Genomic DNA, 8,407 nt, shown 5'->3' on the forward strand with positions numbered 1-8,407 from the left:
CGGACTCTTATTACCATGTATAGCCAAACTGATGAGAAATCAGACACGGAAAAGGCAAACGGAGGGGAAACTCTATGCAGACACAGGATAATTACTACCATGGATGAGACAGACTCTTATTACCATGTATAGCCAAACTGATGGGAAATCAGACACGGAAAAGGCAAACGGAGGGGAAACTCTATGCAGACACAAGATAATTACTACCATGGATGAGACAGACTCTTATTACCATGTATAGCCAAACTGATGAGAAATCAGACACGGAAAAGGCAAACGGAGGGAAAACTCTATGCAGACACAGGATAATTACTACCATGGATGAGACAGACTCTTATTACCATGTATAGCCAAACTGATGAGAAATCAGACACGGAAAAGGCAAACGGAGGGGAAACTCTATGCAGACACAGGATAATTACTACCATGGATGAGACAGACTCTTATTACCATGTATAGCCAAACTGATGAGAAATCAGACACGGAAAAGGCAAACGGAGGGGAAACTCTATGCAGACACAGGATAATTACTACCATGGATGAGACAGACTCTTATTACCATGTATAGCCAAACTGATGAGAAATCAGACACGGAAAAGGCAAACGGAGGGGAAACTCTATGCAGACACAAGATAATTACTACCATGGATGAGACAGACTCTTATTACCATGTATAGCCAAACTGATGGGAAATCAGACACGGAAAAGGCAAACGGAGGGGAAACTCTATGCAGACACAAGATAATTACTACCATGGATGGGACAGACTCTTATTACCATGTATAGCCAAACTGATGAGAAATCAGACACGGAAAAGGCAAACGGAAGGGAAACTCTATGCACACACAAGATAATTACTACTATGGATGAGACAGACTCTTATTACCATGTATAGCCAAACTGATGGGAAATCAGACACGGAAAAGGCAAACGGAGGGGAAACTCTATGCAGACACAGGATAATTACTACCATGGATGAGACAGACTCTTATTACCATGTATAGCCAAACTGATGAGAAATCAGACACGGAAAAGGCAAACGGAGGGGAAACTCTATGCAGACACAAGATAATTACTACCATGGATGAGACAGACTCTTATTACCATGTATAGCCAAACTGATGGGAAATCAGACACGGAAAAGGCAAACGGAGGGGAAACTCTATGCAGCCACAGGATAATTACTACCATGGATGAGACAGACTCTTATTACCATGTATAGCCAAACTGATGAGAAATCAGACACGGAAAAGGCAAACGGAGGGAAAACTCTATGCAGACACAAGATAATTACTACCATGGATGAGACAGACTCTTATTACCATGTATAGCCAAACTGATGGGAAATCAGACACGGAAAAGGCAAACGGAGGGAAAACTCTATGCAGACACAAGATAATTACTACCATGGATGAGACAGACTCTTATTACCATGTATAGCCAAACTGATGAGAAATCAGACACGGAAAAGGCAAACGGAGGGGAAACTCTATGCAGACACAAGATAATTACTACCATGGATGAGACAGACTCTTATTACCATGTATAGCCAAACTGATGGGAAATCAGACACGGAAAAGGCAAACGGAGGGGAAACTCTATGCAGACACAGGATAATTACTACCATGGATGAGACAGACTCTTATTACCATGTATAGCCAAACTGATGGGAAATCAGACACGGAAAAGGCAAACGGAGGGAAAACTCTATGCAGACACAGGATAATTACTACCATGGATGAGACAGACTCTTATTACCATGTATAGCCAAACTGATGGGAAATCAGACACGGAAAAGGCAAACGGAGGGAAAACTCTATGCAGACACAAGATAATTACTACCATGGATGAGACAGACTCTTATTACCATGTATAGCCAAACTGATGGGAAATCAGACACGGAAAAGGCAAACGGATGGAAAACTCTATGCAGACACAAGATAATTACTACCATGGATGAGACAGACTCTTATTACCATGTATAGCCAAACTGATGGGAAATCAGACACGGAAAAGGCAAACGGAGGGAAAACTCTATGCAGACACAAGATAATTACTACCATGGATGAGACAGACTCTTATTACCATGTATAGCCAAACTGATGAGAAATCAGACACGGAAAAGGCAAACGGATGGAAAACTCTATGCAGACACAAGATAATTACTACCATGGATGAGACAGACTCTTATTACCATGTATAGCCAAACTGATGGGAAATCAGACACGGAAAAGGCAAACGGAGGGGAAACTCTATGCACACACAGGATAATTACTACTATGGATGAGACAGACTCTTATTACCATGTATAGCCAAACTGATGAGAAATCAGACACGGAAAAGGCAAACGGAGGGGAAACTCTATGCAGACACAGGATAATTACTACCATGGATGAGACGGACTCTTATTACCATGTATAGCCAAACTGATGAGAAATCAGACACGGAAAAGGCAAACGGAGGGGAAACTCTATGCAGACACAAGATAATTACTACCATGGATGAGACAGACTCTTATTACCATGTATAGCCAAACTGATGAGAAATCAGACACGGAAAAGGCAAACGGAGGGGAAACTCTATGCAGACACAGGATAATTACTACTATGGATGAGACAGACTCTTATTACCATGTATAGCCAAACTGATGAGAAATCAGACACGGAAAAGGCAAACGGAGGGGAAACTCTATGCAGACACAAGATAATTACTACCATGGATGAGACAGACTCTTATTACCATGTATAGCCAAACTGATGAGAAATCAGACACGGAAAAGGCAAACGGAGGGGAAACTCTATGCAGACACAGGATAATTACTACCATGGATGAGACAGACTCTTATTACCATGTATAGCCAAACTGATGAGAAATCAGACACGGAAAAGGCAAACGGAGGGGAAACTCTATGCAGACACAGGATAATTACTACCATGGATGAGACAGACTCTTATTACCATGTATAGCCAAACTGATGGGAAATCAGACACGGAAAAGGCAAACGGAGGGGAAACTCTATGCAGACACAAGATAATTACTACCATGGATGAGACAGACTCTTATTACCATGTATAGCCAAACTGATGAGAAATCAGACACGGAAAAGGCAAACGGAGGGGAAACTCTATGCAGCCACAGGATAATTACTACCATGGATGAGACAGACTCTTATTACCATGTATAGCCAAACTGATGGGAAATCAGACACGGAAAAGGCAAACGGAGGGGAAACTCTATGCAGACACAAGATAATTACTACCATGGATGAGACAGACTCTTATTACCATGTATAGCCAAACTGATGGGAAATCAGACACGGAAAAGGCAAACGGAGGGAAAACTCTATGCAGACACAGGATAATTACTACCATGGATGAGACAGACTCTTATTACCATGTATAGCCAAACTGATGAGAAATCAGACACGGAAAAGGCAAACGGAGGGAAAACTCTATGCAGACACAAGATAATTACTACCATGGATGAGACAGACTCTTATTACCATGTATAGCCAAACTGATGGGAAATCAGACACGGAAAAGGCAAACGGAGGGGAAACTCTATGCAGACACAAGATAATTACTACCATGGATGAGACAGACTCTTATTACCATGTATAGCCAAACTGATGGGAAATCAGACACGGAAAAGGCAAACGGAGGGAAAACTCTATGCAGACACAAGATAATTACTACCATGGATGAGACAGACTCTTATTACCATGTATAGCCAAACTGATTGGAAATCAGACACGGAAAAGGCAAACGGATGGAAAACTCTATGCAGACACAAGATAATTACTACCATGGATGAGACAGACTCTTATTACCATGTATAGCCAAACTGATGAGAAATCAGACACGGAAAAGGCAAACGGAGGGGAAACTCTATGCAGACACAAGATAATTACTACTATGGATGAGACAGACTCTTATTACCATGTATAGCCAAACTGATGGGAAATCAGACACGGAAAAGGCAAACGGAGGGAAACTCTATGCAGACACAAGATAATTACTACTATGGATGAGACAGACTCTTATTACCATGTATAGCCAAACTGATGGGAAATCAGACACGGAAAAGGCAAACGGAGGGGAAACTCTATGCAGACACAAGATAATTACTACCATGGATGAGACAGACTCTTATTACCATGTATAGCCAAACTGATGAGAAATCAGACACGGAAAAGGCAAACGGAGGGGAAACTCTATGCAGACACAGGATAATTACTACTATGGATGAGACAGACTCTTATTACCATGTATAGCCAAACTGATGAGAAATCAGACACGGAAAAGGCAAACGGAGGGGAAACTCTATGCAGACACAAGATAATTACTACCATGGATGAGACGGACTCTTATTACCATGTATAGCCAAACTGATGGGAAATCAGACACGGAAAAGGCAAACGGATGGAAAACTCTATGCAGACACAAGATAATTACTACCATGGATGAGACAGACTCTTATTACCATGTATAGCCAAACTGATGGGAAATCAGACACGGAAAAGGCAAACGGAGGGGAAACTCTATGCAGACACAGGATAATTACTACCATGGATGAGACGGACTCTTATTACCATGTATAGCCAAACTGATGAGAAATCAGACACGGAAAAGGCAAACGGAGGGGAAACTCTATGCAGACACAAGATAATTACTACCATGGATGAGACAGACTCTTATTACCATGTATAGCCAAACTGATGAGAAATCAGACACGGAAAAGGCAAACGGAGGGAAACTCTATGCAGACACAAGATAATTACTACTATGGATGAGACAGACTCTTATTACCATGTATAGCCAAACTGATGGGAAATCAGACACGGAAAAGGCAAACGGAGGGAAACTCTATGCAGACACAAGATAATTACTACTATGGATGAGACAGACTCTTATTACCATGTATAGCCAAACTGATGGGAAATCAGACACGGAAAAGGCAAACGGAGGGGAAACTCTATGCAGACACAAGATAATTACTACCATGGATGAGACAGACTCTTATTACCATGTATAGCCAAACTGATGAGAAATCAGACACGGAAAAGGCAAACGGAGGGGAAACTCTATGCAGACACAGGATAATTACTACTATGGATGAGACAGACTCTTATTACCATGTATAGCCAAACTGATGAGAAATCAGACACGGAAAAGGCAAACGGAGGGGAAACTCTATGCAGACACAGGATAATTACTACCATGGATGAGACGGACTCTTATTACCATGTATAGCCAAACTGATGAGAAATCAGACACGGAAAAGGCAAACGGAGGGGAAACTCTATGCAGCCACAGGATAATTACTACCATGGATGAGACAGACTCTTATTACCATGTATAGCCAAACTGATGAGAAATCAGACACGGAAAAGGCAAACGGAGGGGAAACTCTATGCAGCCACAGGATAATTACTACCATGGATGAGACAGACTCTTATTACCATGTATAGCCAAACTGATGGGAAATCAGACACGGAAAAGGCAAACGGAGGGAAAACTCTATGCAGACACAAGATAATTACTACCATGGATGAGACAGACTCTTATTACCATGTATAGCCAAACTGATGGGAAATCAGACACGGAAAAGGCAAACGGAGGGAAACTCTATGCAGACACAAGATAATTACTACTATGGATGAGACAGACTCTTATTACCATGTATAGCCAAACTGATGGGAAATCAGACACGGAAAAGGCAAACGGAGGGAAACTCTATGCAGACACAAGATAATTACTACTATGGATGAGACAGACTCTTATTACCATGTATAGCCAAACTGATGGGAAATCAGACACGGAAAAGGCAAACGGAGGGGAAACTCTATGCAGACACAAGATAATTACTACCATGGATGAGACAGACTCTTATTACCATGTATAGCCAAACTGATGAGAAATCAGACACGGAAAAGGCAAACGGAGGGGAAACTCTATGCAGACACAGGATAATTACTACTATGGATGAGACAGACTCTTATTACCATGTATAGCCAAACTGATGAGAAATCAGACACGGAAAAGGCAAACGGAGGGGAAACTCTATGCAGCCACAGGATAATTACTACCATGGATGAGACAGACTCTTATTACCATGTATAGCCAAACTGATGAGAAATCAGACACTGAAAAGGCAAACGGAGGGGAAACTCTATGCAGCCACAGGATAATTACTACCATGGATGAGACAGACTCTTATTACCATGTATAGCCAAACTGATGAGAAATCAGACACTGAAAAGGCAAACGGAGGGGAAACTCTATGCAGCCACAGGATAATTACTACCATGGATGAGACAGACTCTTATTACCATGTATAGCCAAACTGATGAGAAATCAGACACGGAAAAGGCAAACGGAGGGGAAACTCTATGCAGACACAAGATAATTACTACCATGGATGAGACAGACTCTTATTACCATGTATAGCCAAACTGATGGGAAATCAGACACGGAAAAGGCAAACGGAGGGAAAACTCTATGCAGACACAAGATAATTACTACCATGGATGAGACAGACTCTTATTACCATGTATAGCCAAACTGATGGGAAATCAGACACGGAAAAGGCAAACGGAGGGAAAACTCTATGCAGACACAGGATAATTACTACCATGGATGAGACAGACTCTTATTACCATGTATAGCCAAACTGATGAGAAATCAGACACTGAAAAGGCAAACGGAGGGGAAACTCTATGCAGCCACAGGATAATTACTACCATGGATGAGACAGACTCTTATTACCATGTATAGCCAAACTGATGGGAAATCAGACACGGAAAAGGCAAACGGAGGGAAAACTCTATGCAGACACAAGATAATTACTACCATGGATGAGACAGACTCTTATTACCATGTATAGCCAAACTGATGAGAAATCAGACACGGAAAAGGCAAACGGAGGGGAAACTCTATGCAGACACAAGATAATTACTACCATGGATGAGACAGACTCTTATTACCATGTATAGCCAAACTGATGGGAAATCAGACACTGAAAAGGCAAACGGAGGGGAAACTCTATGCAGACACAAGATAATTACTACCATGGATGAGACAGACTCTTATTACCATGTATAGCCAAACTGATGAGAAATCAGACACGGAAAAGGCAAACGGAAGGGAAACTCTATGCAGACACAAGATAATTACTACCATGGATGAGACAGACTCTTATTACCATGTATAGCCAAACTGATGAGAAATCAGACACGGAAAAGGCAAACGGAGGGAAAACTCTATGCAGACACAAGATAATTACTACCATGGATGAGACAGACTCTTATTACCATGTATAGCCAAACTGATGGGAAATCAGACACGGAAAAGGCAAACGGAGGGAAAACTCTATGCAGACACAGGATAATTACTACCATGGATGAGACAGACTCTTATTACCATGTATAGCCAAACTGATGAGAAATCAGACACGGAAAAGGCAAACGGAAGGGAAACTCTATGCAGACACAAGATAATTACTACCATGGATGAGACAGACTCTTATTACCATGTATAGCCAAACTGATGGGAAATCAGACACGGAAAAGGCAAACGGAGGGGAAACTCTATGCAGACACAGGATAATTACTACCATGGATGAGACAGACTCTTATTACCATGTATAGCCAAACTGATGGGAAATCAGACACGGAAAAGGCAAACGGAGGGAAAACTCTATGCAGACACAAGATAATTACTACCATGGATGAGACAGACTCTTATTACCATGTATAGCCAAACTGATGGGAAATCAGACACGGAAAAGGCAAACGGAGGGAAACTCTATGCAGACACAGGATAATTACTACCATGGATGAGACAGACTCTTATTACCATGTATAGCCAAACTGATGGGAAATCAGACACGGAAAAGGCAAACGGAGGGAAAACTCTATGCAGACACAAGATAATTACTACCATGGATGAGACAGACTCTTATTACCATGTATAGCCAAACTGATGGGAAATCAGACACGGAAAAGGCAAACGGAGGGAAACTCTATGCAGACACAGGATAATTACTACCATGGATGAGACAGACTCTTATTACCATGTATAGCCAAACTGATGGGAAATCAGACACGGAAAAGGCAAACGGAGGGAAAACTCTATGCAGACACAAGATAATTACTACCATGGATGAGACAGACTCTTATTACCATGTATAGCCAAACTGATGGGAAATCAGACACGGAAAAGGCAAACGGAGGGGAAACTCTATGCAGACACAAGATAATTACTACCATGGATGAGACAGACTCTTATTACCATGTATAGCCAAACTGATGGGAAATCAGACACGGAAAAGGCAAACGGAGGGAAAACTCTATGCAGACACAAGATAATTACTACCATGGATGAGACAGACTCTTATTACCATGTAT

This window comes from Dendrobates tinctorius, unplaced genomic scaffold, assembly GCF_039654945.1.
Source record: "Dendrobates tinctorius isolate UK_male_01 unplaced genomic scaffold, ASM3965494v1 ptg000485l, whole genome shotgun sequence".
NCBI classification, from domain to species: domain Eukaryota; kingdom Metazoa; phylum Chordata; class Amphibia; order Anura; family Dendrobatidae; genus Dendrobates; species Dendrobates tinctorius.